Source organism: Notolepis coatsorum (genome assembly GCF_963971535.1).
Source record: "Notolepis coatsorum genome assembly, chromosome: 2".
Lineage (NCBI taxonomy): Eukaryota > Metazoa > Chordata > Actinopteri > Aulopiformes > Paralepididae > Notolepis > Notolepis coatsorum.
In genome coordinates this window covers 80,776,788-80,797,570 of record NC_140166.1, presented here as the reverse complement: position 1 = coordinate 80,797,570, position 20,783 = coordinate 80,776,788, and the positions used below count along the sequence as shown (strand labels likewise).

Below are 20,783 nucleotides of genomic sequence, written 5' to 3'. Positions count from 1 at the left end.
GGGGCGCCTGCTCAGCAAGGGTAGGATCTGGAGAGAGGTAGTGCGACCTTCCACACGTTACACTCTCCCGTGAGAATCTGTGCGGCCAGGCTGGCTGCCGGCTGGCTGCACATGCGTCGGAGGAAAGCATGTGACAGTCTCCGGCCTCTCGGACCAACAGTAGGGGAATGTGCGCAACAACCAGGAAGGGGGTTGGGAATTGGCATAACGACTAACAGTGGGATGGGAGAAAAATCGGGAAAAAAGGAGGGGGGAAAAAATTAAAATAAAATACAGAGTCCCGATCCGATGTTAGTATTTTTTCCTAGGTAATACAGCTGCGCAGTGCACACACTTCAAGTACATTCAAGTTAGTATGGAAGGAAGGATATGCTGGTAATAGAATATTCTGCTTAAAGAAAAGGCTACATTTGATTGAGATTAATATAGCAGATACCGGACATCCCTTCTGTTCTTGTAATGAATTGGAAGCGGTCCAAATCAGAAGTGGAATTGTTACAGGTGTTGTTTTTAATGTTCAGTTTTGTTTCACATTGACAAACAATGTCACCATTGGGCTGTAATATTAAGAATGGCTGGTCCCATGATGTCATCACCATTAAAAGATTGTATAATTGGCTGATATGAACATAGATAATGTATGTAAAAGCGAAATAGTATATTATGCTGTATTGTATTATGAATTAATTATGAGTAGGTATTATTGTATTGTATTATGAATTCATAAGGCGTATATATTGTTGTATTGTTGTATGAATTTGATTAGGGTTTTTATTGTTGTTTTAATTGTCTGTATGACATGTGAATGTTTTGAGTGTATAAGTCTGTAACTGTATTTTACGTGTTATGGACCCCAGGAAGAATAGCCCCAGCACTGCTGTGGCTAATGGGGATCCAAATAAACTTAAACTTAGACACCTAATCTACCCCACAATGCAAAGCATTTAACACTGCCGTCATATACCTACCTACTGCTTTCACTGTCTACAACTTCCCTACACTGTAATCATAGTCATCATCATAAATACCAACCTTGTACTATAGTCTACCCATATAACTCTGTATGATAGCATGTACAATAGAGCTGTATATACCCTATATATATTTACTGCATATAATCCTTTTATGTACATACTTAATACACTTGCATATAACCCATATAACTGTATGACAGCATGTACAATAATGCTGTATATACCGTATATATATATATTTATTCTCACTGTATATCTATCCACATCTGTCTTTACATACCTGCATATAATCCTTTTTACATATCTGTAGATACTACATCTATACATATCCCTACCTACTCTTATTAGTTACGCTGCTGGCGTACTTACTACCATGTCTTTATACTTATATCACTGTACATATTAATACTACAACTCTGTACATACATCTGATTAGCACTATAATCAGTGTAGTACTCATTTATATATGTTATACCCAGTTTAATCTCCTGTACATTGTATAATTCTACTGCTACATTTGCACTCTGATTGGATGCCAAACTTCTATTTGTTGTACTGTACTTGTGCTGTATCATGGTGACAATACATTTTAATTTTAATCTAATCTACCCCACAATGCAAAGCATTTGACACACCCTCTTGAATAGGGCACATGATAGCTGTTAGAACCTGTCTGCACTATAGTGAAAAGGCTCAACAGACGCCACGTGATGCATATAAACAACTTTCTGAATTCTGATACATGGGCTCTGCTTCAACGAGGCATCCGAGGTCGACTCAATGAGAATAAAAATATATTTGATACGTTCCTTGGGTCAGTATAGCATTAGCAACAGTTCTTTACATTCAAATAAAAATTTGGTTTCGTTTATTGAGAAAAGACTGAGAAACGCTAGATTAAAATAGACAGTGTCTTTCCTGGGGATAATACATTGAAGTATTAAAAACTGATATTTCCAACATGGTCTTCATGTTGGGCAAAAAGATATTCCTAGGTTAACTTCATCTTGAATAAAAACGGAGAAAAGATAAATGTAATTGTTTTTAGCAAAGCGCCCGTGTTTGTCAAAATAAGCCATTAAGAGATCATAGCACTTTATGGATGAGAAGTTAAATTATGCAATTATTGAAAAGATCTTCAATAAAAGACCATGAACTCTGGCTTTTCCATTTGAAGAAGCCCTTCTGCATCGATCGCCAACCCTGCACCCAAAGAGTTCAGTCTGAGACAAGACACTACCCATTATGTCTAGCGCCATCAGCTGTAGCGCTCCACCACTGCAGCCCCAGTTACATAATGGAACACTTGACTCGACACTGATGTGCCATACCCCTTATCTTTCATTCGGTCCGAGACGGTTGTCATGTCTGAAATTCCTCAGTACCACTACCTACACAATCAGACTACAGCGACTAGCCCTACTCTATGGGTACACTCTATGCTTTTAGAACTTACTGTGTTGAGTAGGTAAAACAAATCAGCTCCTACTTATAGTAGTACTAAGTAGTCATTTGTATATTTTGTACCCAGTTTAAATCACATGTTCATTGTATATTGCTGTTGCACTTTACTGCTACACTCTGGTTGGATGCCAAACTTCTTTTCGTTGTACTGTACTTGTGCTGTATAATGACAATACATTTGAATCTAATCTAAGGAATGGCCTTCCGTTACATGTTAAAGAAGCACTCGGTTTAAATCTTTGAAATAAATCAAGAATGAAAATCGACCCTTTTCCACCACATTACAGCCCATCCCAGAACGTAGTCAGGTCCATCACCTTTTTAAACATCAGTAGAAAGCTATCTGGCTGCATGTTAGCCTAGCTTAGCACAATGAATGGAAGCGGATAGTGCCGGTTAGCCTTCGGGAGAGGTGTTGGTTGGACAATGCCTAAGCTAACCGCTTCCATTCATTGTGCTAAGCTAGGCCTTCTACGGAATGCACAGAGAGGAAACTGGTATCTATCTTGTCTCTCTCTGGAGAAGACGATAAACAAATGTCCCCAAATGTTGGCGTGTTCCTTTAACACTTTGAGTGCCAACGACGCTATATGTCGTTAGTTCATGCCGACCGTTGAATGCCAGCAACGACATATAGCGTTTGTTTGTCTTTTTTTTATTATTAGCGATTTGAATTCATATTTCATCAATCTAGGCTCACGTTAATGCAGCAACCTCTCTCTGAGCTCCATTGGGAAAATACCGCCCCCTATCGTCTCTCCCTGTGTAACTGCACCCCATTGGATTAGACTGATGGGGGGGGGGGGAATCCAGTTTCCTCATTTTACTTATCCGGCAAGCCATCCGGAGAGATCCAAGTCTTCGCCGACACTCAGAACAGTGTGGAATCGGTATTTCCAGTACCCAGCGCTGAATCAATAAACGCGATCGATATTTGCAATGGCGATCAGGAATTGGAATAATCTTTTTGGAGAACATCTGATCTGAGGTAAGGAATCTATTTGACCAGTCTTAGGATAATCGGATCTGTTTTCACAGAGATATCAGCGTGTGCCATATGTGTGTGTGTGCGCTAGTGTTGTCAAAAATATCGAAGTATCGATACATATCGATACTGAATATTTAAAACGGCTTCAATACTCATTTCCCGAAGTACCGATACTTTCTGCAGTATCGGTACCAGCTTGCTCCCGCAAGTTGTTGACAGACAGACGCGCTGCCAGAGCGCCCTTCCGCCTCCTCCTCGCTCAGAGCAACAGACACAAGCTTGAAGCTGCTGCAGCCTCCTCGTTGGAAACGGGGTAGTTGTGTCGAGTTCATGCGTGTACTGGTGTAGTGGGCTCGGCTTGACGTTACTCCGTTTCCATGAAGTAATGGGTGGCCAGCTAGCTAGCATTAAGCTAACGGAGGAACGACAGCTAACGTTAGCTAATAATAGCGTTGTTTACAAACTGAAGACAGGGCTGCGCTGCCCGGCTGTGAGGGGGAGGAGGAAGAGAGAGAGAGAGATTTCTCCGGAGCTATGCTATGCTATGTAACGTCAATAAATGCGCCGAGCATAGCTCCGGAGAAATCTCTCTCTCTCTCTCTTCCTCCTCCCCCTCACAGCCGGGCAGGCACTGGCAGCCCTGTCTTCAGTTTGTAAACAACGCTATTATTAGCTAACGTTAGCTGTCGTTCCTCCGTTAGCTTAATGCTAGCTAGCTGGCCACCCATTACTTCATGGAAACGGAGTAACGTCAAGCCGAGCCCACTACACCAGTACACGCATGAACTCGACACAACTACCCCGTTGCCAACGTTCGGTCGAGCGGAGCCCATCCCACACCAGTACACGCGTAACGTTAATAAATGCTCCGAGCATATCTCTCTCTCTCTCTCTCTCTCTCTCTCTCTCTCGTCATAACTAGGAAGGTGCGCTCAGTAGACCTAAAATCTCCAGCAGCCTCTTTCTCTCTCTCTCTCTGATCTAAAGATAAACAAAGGGTTTTAAAAGTGTATTTATCTTCTCGTATAGTACCAGAGAGAAGCTGAGGAGAATCAACCAGCAACAAAAGCAAAATTTGGTATCGATACTTTTCAAGGTATCGTATCGAAGTCGAAATTCCAGTATCGTGACAACACTAGTGTGCGCTGATCAGGAAATGAGAATAGATTTTTCAGCTCGCTTCTCTAGCGTGCATAAGTACACATATACTATCGATAATCTAGCGTTTATTTGAAAACTATTCATAAATAGGCATTTTGTGTATTCCAGAATATTCCAGTAAAGGCTGTTCATCACAGAATCTTTATATTTTCCTGAAACTTTCAAGAAAACAAGGGTTTTTCAAAATGGTATAAAACGGAAATAAACCGATTAAAAAACAATCTGTTTCGACAATGTTGACTGCAAACAAGTCATTGATAAGCGACGGCCATATTATACACATAGCCATAATTTAAGATATAGTTTATGCGTTCACAACACTATCATTGAAGTGGGTGGTGGCATTCAACGGGGGGGGGTAAGGCGCACCGCATTGCTGGTAATCAAAGTGTTAAGGCCACTTGATAATTGTAGTAGCACTCGCCCTCATCCAGTTCCTTGTTTTAGTGACAAAGGCAGGAATGCAGGAACGGGACCTTTATGTTTGGTTAGTCGTCACCGACGCAGACAATGTCCAGTTGTGTGGTTAGAAACCACTTCCACTTTGAAACTAAAAGAGCACGGTGGCTGGACTCACTAACTAGTCACACTATACCAAACTAGGCTAATCAAGAAGCTAAGCTGACAGCCTTTCTTACATAAACAGTTAATCTACTTACACTTTAAATGTCCACACAGGGGTTTAGATTGGCCGCTACCGTGATTATTTTGGTTGTAGTGAAGTCATGCCTTTTATTGTCATTTTTGGGGGTAAAAGTATAAATAAAATCCACTTCCTGAAAGTACCCATGGCATGCTAAGCATACTGAATAAAACCCAAATGACACCCAGTAGACCTGATGATTTTAAGATGACTGAACCCAAAAAATGCCTACTCAACCATCAAAAGGTTAATACTGAACCTACATACTGGAAGAAAAACATGCAGACACGGTAAGTGACTCCTCCTTCATTTACCCTCCTCGATCCTCCTTTTGCTGGTAGCCAGCTGGTAGCGTTGGCAACAACATTAGCTACCAAGCTAGTGAAGCTACCAAATGTTGCAGCGAACACAGCAAATGTAATCAAAGACCATCTTTGATTAAAACTAACTAGCATTAGCTATAACATCTGGTACCGGACATTGGAGCTCTAATGTTGCAGGTGTTGGCCGCCAATGCTTGCAAACAGACAAAGAGGGATAGATGGACAATTTCTATCGGCTTCAAACATGGGGATAGTGTAATGCAGTCCCCCATTATTAGACTGACCATGGATGCAAAATCCACTATGTTCTCATTCAACTAGACTATGGTGTGAAAGCGCCAGAACACTCTCAGATCTAAGGAATCTTTTAGTACTGAATAGAGGTAGTCGGTTTTTAAAGGCTGATATAATAAGCATTAGTTTGGAGCAGATTAATTGGCCAATGTGAGGAAGGCTAGCTCCGTGGTGGGAGTCGAGCTGGTCAAACTAGAGGTGGTGGTAGAGAGGAGGATGAGAAGGAAGCTGGCCGCTATCCTGGGGAACCCCTCCCACCCCCTCTATGAGGAGCTAGCCAAGATGAGGAGCACGTTCAGCCACATGCTCATACCCCCCCGACACACCACTAACCGCCTCGGCCAGTCCTTGGTACCAGCGGCCATCACGTACCAGCGGCCATCAGGCTCCACAACAGTGGGCAGGGGCCGCTGCCATCAGCCGGAGAACTAGTAGGAATGTCTGACCACTAGGGCAGTCTTAAATACTTCGAAGCTTCGTTCGATGGGCATGGGATTCGAATATGAAAATTAAATTCAAATATATTTTTTAAAAATTTAAAAGAAATGTATATATAATTTTATTTTTTGCAAAATCAACTCTTTGTTAACACTATGATCGCCGGGAACGAGTTTTCACGTCATTCCGAGCCATGCTCATTCTGCCGAAGACGCCGTAACTCGTCTTTGATGTCAATATTTCAAAAATCTGTCATCGAAATCATATTTCCTTTCCGGAGCCCTGAGACACAGTGCAAAGCTCCACTCAACTCTCTAGCGGTTCAAGAGCGCCATCTGGTGGCCGATCGGCAGATCGCCAACCGGATATTAACCTTTGAACCGGTAGTGCTCATCCATATGTGGTCCGGCCACTCGCTATCGTTAGAGAGACTTCTTGATACAGTGAACATCGATCGGTGCAAATAACTCGAAAAAACAACATGATTTGGACGTATATACTATTATACAACCTGGAAATGGATCGGGCATTTCTACATCCCATAATAGAAAAAATTCTGTGCCACGCTCATCTGCCAGCGGCGCGAGGAAGATACGGTAAGATCCAGCGTTATATTCTAACGTGTTCATTTACTAACTGCTCTGATGAACATATGACCCACTCTGGATGAATCATCTAACGCTGCCCACGGAATTATAAACGATCCCCCGCCCATCCGGTCATCATCAGATGATACGTAGAAACTTCTAGAAGTACCTCCAGTTGAAATTTATTATCTGGCACAGATCGCTATCAAACTGTATTTCATCATGCATATAATGCATTTGGAGCTATAAATCAAGTTCTGGAGAAAGCTGCAGAAAACGATAAAAACACTTATACTTTAGACCATATTTTAGTATGAATATGTGAATGAAAAAGTTTAACGTTGCTACACCCTGAACAATACATATAGGACATTGAATGGGCCATAATAATGGCAATTTAGCAATAGAATTAAAAAAGTTATAGCCCTGCAAAGAAGGGGAACTTCTCCATAGACAAATAGAGCTGGCGAGGGATGGTAAATTATGAATTTAACCCATGGCGATTAAAGTGTTAACTACAACAAGCAATGCGGTTTGTTATTTAAGATGAGGTCGGACTCTGCACTGACAGATTTGTGTTCATTGTGCTGCCTTTATAAAGCCTCAAATGACGGCTTACAATATTTCATGAAAGCAAAGTGTTTTGTTTGTCTAAGATTTAAAAAGGTTTAAACTTTACAGCACTGACAAAATTGAACAAAGTGCTGTACAAGTCCCACAACATAAAAAAATATATAAAATTTTAAAGAAATTTACAATCTCGAAGCTTCGAATTAAAATCGAATCTCGGCCCTGAAGCTTCGAATTCCAAAGAAAAATTCGAAGGTCAGCCGTACTGACCACCTAAAGTGCACAGACTACAACAACACAACGTATGACGTATATCATGCCAGTTAGGGTACCTTATGTATACTGCACCTGTGTATACTGTACATACTCAATAGTATATTCAGATTCTAAGTGTAATTGACCATATTTATTGTAACATATAATATAACTGATAGGGCACACAGACCCTCATGATCTGCACCTTTGATTACACTGCTTACTTGCTGATATGCTTATATTCAGAGTTAATTATACTGTTAATTATACTTCACTGTAATTGCAGTATTGCCTATATTTGTGTATGTAGTATCTCCTACCATTACCATGCCCCGCATACATGTACCTCACCTACCCCCTCCCCCATGCTGCTATAACGCCTGAATTTCCCCATGGGGATCAATAAAGGATTATCTTATCTTATATCACCCCTGCCCGGTTCATCCGGTTGAGCAGACTTTGCCCCTCGTCTGACCGTTAAACAGACGAGACCACCACGTCCGCCGCCAAAAAAATACCTATAATAGTCATTTTATTTGTCTTGATTTGGAGCAGTGGAAAATATTTGTAATCATTTTTGGAACGGTGTGCGTTTGAAAAGTGAGAGTTAAAAGCCACACGATTTGTTTAGTTTTTTCCTGCAACACCCGGGTTTTACCAGTAACTGCATTTGTATCCGTCATACATGAGGATGACAAACAACCCATTATAACTTTTGAACAGATAAATATTCCTGGAATCAGCGCGTCAACAAAGGAGTGAAAGTGAATGAGCAGGGATGAGAGAACAGGGATGAGAGAACAGGGATGAGAGAACAGGGATGAGAGAGCAGGGATGAGAGAACAGGGATGAGAGAGCAGGGATGAGAGAGCAGGTTGAGAGAACAGGTTGAGAGAGCAGGGATGAGAGAACAGAGATGAGAGAACAGAGATGAGAGAACAGAGATGAGAGAACAGGGATGAGAGAGCAGGGATGAGAGAACAGGTTGAGAGAGCAGGTTGAGAGAGCAGGGATGAGAGAACAGAGATGAGAGAACAGAGATGAGAGAACAGGTTGAGAGAACAGGGATGAGAGAGCAGCGATGAGAGAGCAGGGATGAGAGAACAGGGATGAGAGGAAAGGACGGGGAGAGAGATGGGGGGAAACAAACAGCTGTTTAAGCTACTCACACAAAGGCCACAGAGTGGGCAATCATTGACAGCATCAGTGTATCAGTCCTCCTCTGAGCTCTCAGTGAATGAGGGAGAGGAGAGGATGGTGGTTTGGGGGGGGGGTTGACCAAAAGCGCCGTGGTCATGGGTCAGCATCTGTATTTATTTATTTATTTATTTATTTTATTTTTTTGATTAGATTCTAATTTATTGTCATTATACAGCACAAGTACAACAAAAAGAGGTTTGGCATTCAACCAGAGTGCAAATGGAACAGTAAAGTGCAGTAGTAATATACAATGTACAGGTGATTGAATTGGGTATAGAATATATTAATTAGTACTACTTGGGTTTAGTGCTAATCAGATGTATGTACACTGTACAGAGTTGTAATATTAATATGTACAGTGATACAGGTGTAAAGACAGTATGGTAGTACTAGTCTTTATATGGATTATATGCCGGTATATTCAGACAGATATGGATATATATATATGTTGTAAATATAAATATAGAAAAGTATATATGCGGTATATAGAGCACTGTTGTACACATACAGAGTTATATGGGTAGACTATGGTATGAGGTACTAGTAGTTAAGATTATTATAATTAATTACTATGATTGATTACGGTGTAGGGCAGTTGTCTTTTCTTTTCATTATTCAAAAAATACCAAATGTCTAAACAACACATTATAGGAAACGTCCAGGACGGAGGGTGTTGTCAAAAGCAGTCATCACGTGACGGGCCCGGGCTGTTCCATGGCTCGGCCTCTATAGCACTGAAGTTATGCATCCCGTCCCTAAACGACACACACTGCCCTCTTTTCTTAGTTTACCCCGAGGGCCTTCTTCACTGAGCACAGATGCTTTTTTTCAGCAACACCCTGCTTCAGGGACGCATCACACACGCGTTTACACACCACCTGAGAGACGCCCGACATGACCACAGTGCTTACATAGTCTGCCAGTACTGGGGCATAGACACAGTATGTGGACGGACAGTCTGCAATCCATTCTTTTGTAAGACACCGGTATGCAGTGCTCCCACAGACATTGTAAAATGAAATTCAAGGACTTTCAAGTACTTTGCTAAGCACTATTGCATTTAAAAGGATACAATTCACCTTTAAATGCTGTTTTTTATTTAAAAGAAAATCAGATCCGATATGTATTAAAAACCAATTTCCGACAATTAGTTACACTTTAGATAAAAAAAAATTATATTTCTTGATTCAGAACAATTTTATCATGGATGAACAAAACTTTCAATGCGAATGGTTGATTTGAATTTCAAGGACTTTTTAAGCACCTTGTTAAAAAAATTTGCTGTTTTCAAGGAATTCCATGCCTCGACTATTTTTGGTAAAGAATCAAGCACTTTAAGCACTTCAAGGACCTTGTGCGAACCCTGGGTATGCAAACCCGTGGTACAAGTGCTATGTGGATGTTTGCTGTGGTCCACTAATTGCATGGTTTTGCCTGCATGGACCGAGGCAGACTCCAGCCCACTATGTCTAGACTATGAAATGGCCTTTAGGCACTGAGCAGCCACACTGGAGCAGTTGAGGATGAAGTGCCTTGCTCAAGGGCACTTCAGCAGTGAGTGTTGAGGGAGGGACAGCATTATTCATTTCACTTTCCCCGTCCAGACTTTTGCTGCCAGTCCGGTGGTCAAACCGGCAACATTTCAGTCACAACAACAAGCCCACTTCGCTAACCTTCAGGCTTCAGGCCATCTCTGGCCCATACCACTGCAATGAATACACTGTTTATTACAGACTGTGTATGGAGTAGTTTCAAGTTTCTTTAATAGTTGTCATACAGAAGTACAGAATACTTTCTAGATGGTTTCCATATGTGAGTAGTAGTGGATCCTTGTACATATGCCCATGTAATGACAAAAAGGCTTTAGCACACTCCCACATAAGAGCCATATATTTATATATAAGAGATTGCTAATTTGGTCCAAAGGTATATTGACATTGATATCACATGCAAAATCCCAGTATGAGCTCTGCTCTGCTGTTGGCTCTAGTCAAATCCCTGTAATCATACACCTATGGTACCTAATGATCTATAACCAGAGGTTCTGCTAAAATTACCAGATCAATCAGTCAGTAGTTAAGAGGATCTATAGGATCTATAGATGAGCTCGTCTGTCGATCCAGAAGGAGTTGAGGTGAGACAGAGGTCCACTCAGAGAGCAGCAGGAGAGGACAGAGACAGAGGTCCACTCAGAGAGCAGCAGGAGAGGACAGAGACAGAGGTCCACTCAGAGAGCACCAGGAGAGGACAGAGACAGAGGTCCACTCAGAGAGCACCAGGAGAGGACAGAGACAGAGGTCCACTCAGAGAGCACCAGGAGAGGACAGAGACAGAGGTCCACACAGAGAGCAGCAGGGGAGGACAGAGACAGAGGTCCACTCAGAGAGCACCAGGAGAGGACAGAGACAGAGGTCCACTCAGAGAGCACCAGGAGAGGACAGAGACAGAGGTCCACACAGAGAGCAGCAGGAGAGGACAGAGACAGAGGTCCACTCAGAGAGCACCAGGGGAGGACAGAGACAGAGGTCCACTCAGAGAGCACCAGGAGAGGACAGAGACAGAGGTCCACTCAGAGCACCAGGAGAGGACAGAGACAGAGGTCCACTCAGAGAGCACCAGGAGAGGACAGAGACAGAGGTCCACTCAGAGAGCACCAGGGGAGGACAGAGACAGAGGTCCACTCAGAGAGCACCAGGAGAGGACAGAGACAGAGGTCCACTCAGAGAGCACCAGGGGAGGACAGAGACAGAGGTCCACACAGAGAGCACCAGGGGAGGACAGAGACAGAGGTCCACACAGAGAGCACCAGGAGAGGACAGAGACAGAGGTCCACTCAGAGAGCACCAGGAGAGGACAGAGGTCCACACAGAGAGCACCAGGAGAGGACAGAGACAGAGGTCCACTCAGAGAGCACCAGGGGAGGACAGAGACAGAGGTCCACTCAGAGAGCACCAGGAGAGGACAGAGACAGAGGTCCACTCAGAGAGCACCAGGAGAGGACAGAGACAGAGGTCCACTCAGAGAGCACCAGGAGAGGACAGAGACAGAGGTCCACACAGAGAGCAGCAGGGGAGGACAGAGACAGAGGTCCACTCAGAGAGCACCAGGAGAGGACAGAGACAGAGGTCCACTCAGAGAGCACCAGGAGAGGACAGAGACAGAGGTCCACTCAGAGAGCACCAGGGGAGGACAGAGACAGAGGTCCACTCAGAGAGCACCAGGAGAGGACAGAGACAGAGGTCCACTCAGAGCACCAGGAGAGGACAGAGACAGAGGTCCACTCAGAGAGCACCAGGAGAGGACAGAGACAGAGGTCCACTCAGAGAGCACCAGGAGAGGACAGAGACAGAGGTCCACTCAGAGAGCACCAGGGGAGGACAGAGACAGAGGTCCACTCAGAGAGCACCAGGAGAGGACAGAGACAGAGGTCCACTCAGAGAGCACCAGGGGAGGACAGAGACAGAGGTCCACACAGAGAGCACCAGGGGAGGACAGAGACAGAGGTCCACACAGAGAGCACCAGGAGAGGACAGAGACAGAGGTCCACTCAGAGAGCACCAGGAGAGGACAGAGACAGAGGTCCACACAGAGAGCACCAGGAGAGGACAGAGACAGAGGTCCACTCAGAGAGCACCAGGGGAGGACAGAGACAGAGGTCCACTCAGAGAGCACCAAGAGAGGACAGAGACAGAGGTCCACTCAGAGAGCAGCAGGAGAGGACAGAGACAGAGGTCCACTCAGAGAGCAGCAGGAGAGGACAGAGACAGAGGTCCACTCAGAGAGCACCAGGAGAGGACAGAGACAGAGGTCCACTCAGAGAGCAGCAGGAGAGGACAGAGATCCACACAGAGAGCACCAGGGGAGGACAGAGACAGAGGTCCACTCAGAGAGCACCAGGGGAGGACAGAGACAGAGGTCCACTCAGAGAGCACCAGGAGAGGACAGAGACAGAGGTCGACTCAGAGAGCACCAGGGGAGGACAGAGGTCCACTCAGAGAGCACCAGGAGAGGACAGAGACAGGTCCACACAGAGAGCAGCAGGGGAGGACAGAGACAGAGGTCCACACAGAGAGCAGCAGGAGAGGACAGAGACAGAGGTCCACTCAGAGAGCAGCAGGAGAGGACAGAGACAGAGGTCCACTCAGAGAGCAGCAGGAGAGGACAGAGACAGAGGTCCACACAGAGAGCACCAGGAGAGGACAGAGACAGAGGTCCACTCAGAGCACCAGGAGAGGACAGAGACAGAGGTCCACACAGAGAGCACCAGGAGAGGACAGAGACAGAGGTCCACACAGAGAGCACCAGGAGAGGACAGAGACAGAGGTCCACTCAGAGAGCACCAGGAGAGGACATGACTCAGGAGATGGGAGTTTGTCTCAATCAGAGCTGAAGCTACAGGAACGCAGTGGAAACGAGTGTAAAACACACTCATGTTTGATTGATGCTCACGTGCCAGAAACCCTCTTAGTCCGATGCTGGATTTGGCTAAATAGTCCTATTTGTCAACAGGCAGGCCAATGGGCTGTTTGACCTCGAAAAAGCCTCTCTTTAAATTTAGTCAGCCATAAAATATAGGCCAAACCAGAATTAGCAAATTTTCCACCTGCCCAAGCACAAATTACCGGTAGAGGTCTTTAGTAGGTTACATGTTTAGCATGCCTATTGGAAAAGCTTACTCTCGTCTCTTGTGGTGTGGAAATCCATGTAAAAACAGATAGGGTAGTCATATTATTATTTCATGTTCATTATATTTCCTTCAGAACATGAGGGAGTGCAGCACTCCCGTACACAACATACACCTCGTCTTCTGCTGTGATCGATTGGCCACCACAGTGTGGGCAGGGGTTGTGTTACAGGAAAGGTTTACTCAAGTTCTACTTTCTCACAGAACACTGTTTTTGTTACCCATGCGGTAACAACTTCCAGAGCCCAACGCAACTACTACCCAACACAACTACAGTGGTTCAGGAGGTAGAGAGGTCGTCTGGTAATCGGAAGGTTGCCGGTTCGATTCAAGTTCCTCCCGGGCAGCGTGTCGAAGTGTCCTTGAGCAAGACACTTAACCCCTAACTGCTCCCGATGAGCAGGTTGGCACCTTGCATGGTCGCCTCCGCCGTCTGACTGTGCGTCAATGTGCGAGTGAGCGGCTGAATGTGAGGCATAAGTTGTGAAGCGCTTTGGATAAAAGTGCTACATGAATGCAATACATTTACATTCAACTACCCCTCGTTCAAAAGAAAGGGAACATTAGTTTGAATGTGTCCTAAAGCAGACAATCACACATGACCCAGAGCGTCCCTTCACCGTCCCTTTACCGCCCTCCCCTCTGGTCGTAGAGACAGGTTACCCGTGCGTAGAAGGTCCCGCTTCAGCAAAAGCTTTGTCCCCTCTGCCATACCAACGCTAAATAAGCATGCTCCCCTGATCAATCAACTCAGCCTGTGGTCTGTCAATTTACCTGTTTTTCTTTGTGCCTAGTCTCTTATGTGTTACTATAATACTGTATATGTCTCATATACTGTGTTGTGTGTGCACCAGCTGTGGAAAATGATTTCCTCTCCGAGGACAATGAACTATCTTTATCCATCTATCTTGAATATAGATTCATATACAAGTCTAACTTACTGTGGTACCATCTCATATGAAATGACCCGTTTTAGTCTCTCCTAATCTATAGTATGTACTCTTTCAGTATTCACACCACCGCACACTGGATGATGCTGCAGGACAGCACACTGACTGTTGGGTGACCTGTATTTGAAATCGCCGATACAGCCTCTGACCTGGAATCCTCGCAGAAATCATCAGGATTTCTGCAGTGCCTTACACTGAAAGAAATTCTAATAAATGTTTATAATTTTGTCAAGTATTTTGTCAAGTCACACCTGGACTTAAGCCTAATGTTGGTAACATTAACTCATTGCTGTGGGAATATGCTATTCAAGAATTAAACGTGACAGTGTAACGTCCCGGGTTGTTTGGCGTCCGTCGACAGGTGTATTGTCAGGCGTATTGGCAAGCATAATGCTCCATCGTCTAAACTTCAGAGTACATTCGTGACAATGGAAAAGGAAAAGGAAGGGGACAACAGCAGCTTGGGGGATGAAGACGAGTAGGAAGGACAGGACATGCGCCTCACAAGCCACAGCGCTGCAATACACAACAGTCTGTGTGATTGATTGAACATTTTATTAACAGATTGCAGAATGGGTACAATACAGTACGGCTCAATACACACAATTGTTAAGGGGATGCAGACCAGAGAAAGACTTTCGTCTCGTTTACATCCGGGTCCCCCATTTTCAATTCATCATAACATACACGACATACAGATAGACAGTACTGCTACATCTATACATTTATGACATACCAGATTTACAAATACAGTACTGTTTGTGATACAAAAAGTGACTGTGTGACGTTAGAAAGGTGGGTCCTCATTCTGCAGCCAACATGCTTTGGAGAGGACTCATCCAGCCCAAACTGAGAGAGCCACGTTTGAAACGTCAGCTACAGTGCCACTTCCAGTCCAGTGGAAAAAAAACTAAAAGTAATCACTTCCCAGGCTAGTCATTTTCTAATTCTATTTCGGAGGGTTCAGACGGACCTCGGCTAATCATTCGCCTTCTGGCTTTGGCTGCACCGGCTGTTTAGCCAGGGCTGGTGCAACTGGCCCCTATAGAAGTTTATTAGTCTATTAATATATATATATATATTATTATTAATAACCTTTATTTAACCAGGTAAAATGCTCTTTTACTAGCAAGACCTGTGACCTATATATCTTGACCGCTCGACTGATGTCATACTAAGATATTTTCTCCCCAACTGACCGCTCCTAATCATCCATGATGACACATAGCTAAGTGAAAGTGAATTAAAGTTAGTGTGCTTAGAGCACCTTCAGATACCATGACACATTATTATTAAACCAGAAGCACAGGCTGAACCAAATATCTTCTTTTAAAAACATCTCTACAAGTCACATTTCCCCCACAATCTTTTTATCTTATTTAAGAAAATAATAATAATAATAATAAATAATAATAATAAATAATAATAATAATAATAATAATAATAATAATAATAATAATAATAATAATAATAATAATAATAATAATAATAATAATAATAATAATAATAATAATAATAATAATAATAATAATAATAATAATAATAATAATAATAATAAATTGCACCTATGCTATGGTCTTAGGACCAGCCAGGGGGTACACACTCTCAAACATGAAGAAAACCAAGACAAACACTCTAAATGCAAAAGATATCTTTTTTGACATGACAGAGGCTGAGACAATGTCCTCGCTGGTGGTTGTTAAAACGTCCCATAAAAAGTCCCATTACCCATTACTGGGCTATATGGGGGTCTAAAAATTGATGTGTTCAATGACACCAAAACTGAAATTCAAAACAAGCTCAGAAACAGATACTCTTAAGATAAATAATGATTAATAAGGGGACTGGCCAAAAGAGTCTCGTGTCCAACCCCACCTGCTGGCTGCTGCTCTCCTCATTTACTGGGTCAAAGCAAGAATAACCTCTACTCGTATTTGTTCAGGAACATAGGCCAACGAGAACCAATGTAATCTGATTTAATCACAACAGCTTCCCAAAGTGACATGTTGTAACGTGACCTGATGGAGACGTAGCCTGCATCTTTAAAAACAGGATCAATATGCCTCAACCGCACCACAGACACGTTTTTTCTCTGTTAAATTGTCCTTCTGGCACTGAATACCAAAACCACCAGCTAAACACAAAATGAGATTAGATTAGATTCTAATTTATTGTCATCATAAACCACAACTACAGTACAATGAAAATAAGTGTGGCATCCAACTGGAGGGCAAATGTAGCAGTAAAGTGCAACAGCAATATACAATGAAATGTACAGGTGGTTAAACTGGGTTAAAAAAATATATACAAGTTGGTACTAATGAGTGTAGTGCTGCTAACCTATGATGAATTGAAAATGGGGGACCCTGATATAAACAAGACGAAAGTCTTTCTCTGGTCTGCATCCCTTTAACAATTGTGTGTATTGAGCCGTACTGTATTGTACCCATTCTGCAATCTGTTAACACTTTCAGTGCCACACTTTCATAACTCGTTTCATCAGCCCCCCCATTGAGTGCCCACAACGACAAATATCGTTTTATTAGCGATCTGAATTCATATTTCATCAACCGAGTCTCCCGTTGGTACACCAGCCCCTACAGGAGCTCAGATTGGAAAAAAGCGCCCCCTATCGTCTATCCCTGTGTAACTGCAGGTCAGTCGCTTAGACTGACCTGGGATCTGTAGATCTCTGGGGGGGGAGCCAACTCGCTCCTTGTGCTGGCGAGCAGTCTGCTCAAGAGCGATCTGCTCGCGGGACGGAAATCAGCCTGGATTATGTATTTACAGGAATCAACACTGTAATCAATAAGCGTGATCGATATTTGGAATGGCGATCAGGAATTGGAATAATCTTTTTGGATAAACATCTGATCTCAGGTAAGGAATCTATTTTACCAGTCTTAGGATAATCAGACCTGTTTTCACGGAGATATAAGCTTTTGCCCTATGTGTGTGTGTGTGTGGGGCTGTGATCGCTGATGAGGAAATAAGAGAATCGATTTTTCAGCTCGCGTCTATAGCGTGCATACGTACACATATACTATCGATCATCTAGCGTTTATTTGAAAACTATTCATAGTAGGCCGAAAAATGACAACGTTTGTGTATTCTAGAATATTCCAGTAAATGTCTTTTATCACAGAATCTTTATATTTTCCTTGAAAACGAGGGCTTTTCAAAATGCTATAAAACGAAAATGAACCGATAAAAAAACAATCCGCTTCGACAATGTTGACTGGAAAACGAGTCATTGATAAGCAACGGGCAGATTAGACACATAGCCATAATTTAAAACATAGATTAGGCGTTTTTAGCGCTAACATTTAAGTGGATGGTGGCATTCAACGGGGTAAATCAATGTTAATCAAAGGCACTGAAAGTGTTAATAAACTTTTCAATCATTCAATCAATCAATCAATCAAACCAGATGTATGTACAGAGTTGTAATATATAAATAGAGACAGTATGACTATACTGGCCACTCCACAGCAGTGTAACTAGTAAGAGTAGGGTATACATATATTCTCTCCCCACCGTATGTATATTTCTCTCCCACCAGCCCGCGTCTATGCCAAATACAACGCAGTTCGGTTTCCGGGTTCCTCTGATTGGCCACGACGCCCACGTGACCCCGCGCTAGCACGCCCCCTTATCCACGCCTGCCGCTACGCCGCGCCAAGCTCCTCTGTGTGTTGCAGCGCGCGGCAGAGCGGCAGAGGTCCCTGTGTGTTCTCGCTTCCTCAATTTATACGCATTGAAGTATTGACTACACCGTAACGAATCATTAAAAAAATATACCGTTAACTGGAATATGTTGTTTCTTTACACATATGTTTACACTTTACACATCGCCGCGACGTTACTAGTGGCACCAGCTGGTTTCATGACAAACCAGCTGGTGCCACTAGTAACGTTGCGGCGATGTCCGTAGTTTGATGTGCAATTGTGTTGTGGTCATCATTTGTCTCCGACTCGTTGAGAGTCATAATAATAACCTCTTCGGGCGAAACTGGCAGAGACCTTTTTATCCCACTTTCTCCGCTATTAAAGCTGTAATTATTGACGATGATGTTCGCTTCTAAACCCACCACCGCTGCAGGACATTGTATTGACTCCGCCGCCGACATTAACAGCGTTCACCCTGATGTAAAGTAGCGATTTTATTGGTTTGTCATGACAAACCAATTACATAATCCAATTATGTGTAAAGAAACAACATATTCCAGTTAACGGTATATTTTTTTAATGATTCGTTACGCGCTGCAACACACAGAGGAGCTTGGCGAGGCGTAGCGGCAGGCGTGGATAAGGGGGCGTGCTAGCGGGGGGTCACGTGGGCGTCGTGGCCAATCAGAGGAACCCGGAAACCGAACTGTGTTGTATTTGGCATAGACGCAATGTACAGTCTCCTCCCCATCATATGTATATATTCTCTGTTAAGATCTATGGTATGGGTAACACTCAGTACTGTATATTTGCATAATCATATATGTCACAAATGTAACAGTACTATATACCTGTATGTCATGTATGTCCATATGCCATAAATGTCATGTCATGTATGTTGTGTATGTCACAAATGTCACTATGAATTGAAAATGGGGGACCCTGATGTAAACAAGACAAACGTCTTTCTCTGGTCTGTACTGTATTGTACCCATTCTGCAATCTGTTAAATAAAGTTTTCATTCATCATTCACAGTCTGCGTTATGTCAAAAGCACTCAGTAACCGGTGAAGAGGGGGGCTTCCAGGGCGTCACTCTCCTCCTCACCCTGCTGCTGCTCAGTGCTCACCTGTATTATGGTGGCGATGCCTCCCTTGCCGAGACCCACTGCATCGGTTCCGCTCGCTCTCCCATGTCCGCCTCTCAGCTCCTCTCCCCCCGCCGACACCGAGCCACGGCAGCCTCAGCTCCTCTCCCCCCGACACCGAGCCACGGCAGCCTCAGCTCCTCTCCACCCCGACACCGAGCCACGGCAGCCTCAGCTCCTCTCCCCCCGACACCGAGCCACGGCAGCCTGCCGGGGAAACGTTACCACACAGACGTCATTACTACAAACAGCAGAGAGAGAGAGACCACGCAGGACCCAGAATGGATGCCGAACATCAATGAATTCGTGGGTTTCCTCCACTCCACCACCGGAATCTCGGTTATAAAGCCGGTTATAAAAAGGAGGCGGCACAAGTTGCACAACATACCATCACACGGTGTGTTTTTCCCCGTTCGCCTGCTCCTCCGGGTTTGATTCAAGGCTTCGCGTTAATTGCAACACGTCGTCGGTTGTTGTAGCAGTTTGTCTTTTTCACGCCTCGGTCGCGACCATAGTTCGTCCATAAATCTCTCTCTCCACAAAAAGACAGTCCGTCGGGGTGAAAAACCTGTCGATTCACACACGCATAAATCTGGGTCTTCTACGACCACTTGGGCTTTTTTTTAACAACAGTACTCGCCTGCTGCTACTCGTGAACCCAATCCGGGTGGTGGTGGGATCGGCAAGCAGGTCCCGAGGAATTGGACCCACCCCTTCGACCAAACAAAAAATGATCCCTAAAGATACGTCCTTTCTCTGTTCCCTTCCCATTCCACTGCTGCTGCGGTTCAGGCGTGTAGAACCAAAGACCGCTACGCGCTTTGCGTAGAGAATGTACGTAATCATAAGGGAGGTGTAGTCTGACGTCACTGGTTGTTCCACCCGTATAGGGATTTATCATTGGGAAAATGGATTATCAGCTATTGTAACAAGTCTGCCGCATGAACATTGGCAAGCTTTCCATTTGTGCACAAAATGAGTTCCCTTCTACCACTAACATGATTGTTTAAGCATTTTTGGTTGAAACAAAGGTAGTTATAAGGTTTTTAATTTGTCGTAAAAAAAAAACTACAATTACCACGCCTGTTGTTCAGTACGCAGCGCTATTGGTTTGTTAGGCTGTCGCCATATCCCCGTCACGGGTCATAGTACCAAGCTAGCTAGCTAACGTTAAGATTACCCCGCTAAATGCTATTACGTAGCATTATGTCTACTGTCGTGAACCATTTTAAATCGGGGCATGTAGAAGAGTTTCGGGAACGAGTAAAATGTGCAGGTCCTCTTCTCAGACCTGTGGGGCAAAGCACTGCACGCATCATGCCGGCTAGCAAGCTAGCTAGCTACACGCCACGGCATGTTGATACGATAGTAGCCCCTTTCGTGACTGTGATGCACTCGGTCACAAAAGGGGCTACCACAATAGCTAACTAACGTTA

General features: G+C 43.9%; 1 protein-coding gene across 3 annotated transcripts in view; it reads right to left on the bottom strand.

Annotated features, from left to right (window-relative positions):
• Positions 1 to 20,096, bottom strand: part of dagla (diacylglycerol lipase, alpha) — a gene marked incomplete at its 3' end in the record, with an annotated part of 148,716 nt that extends 128,620 nt beyond the window's left edge. For all 3 annotated transcript variants that reach the window (XM_084307256.1, XM_084307257.1, XM_084307258.1), the window contains exons 1-2: positions 19,736 to 20,096; positions 19,330 to 19,554 (exon numbers count right to left, since the gene is read on the bottom strand). The remainder of the gene's footprint in view (positions 1 to 19,329; positions 19,555 to 19,735) is intronic.
• Positions 20,097 to 20,783: the final 687 nt, after the last annotated feature.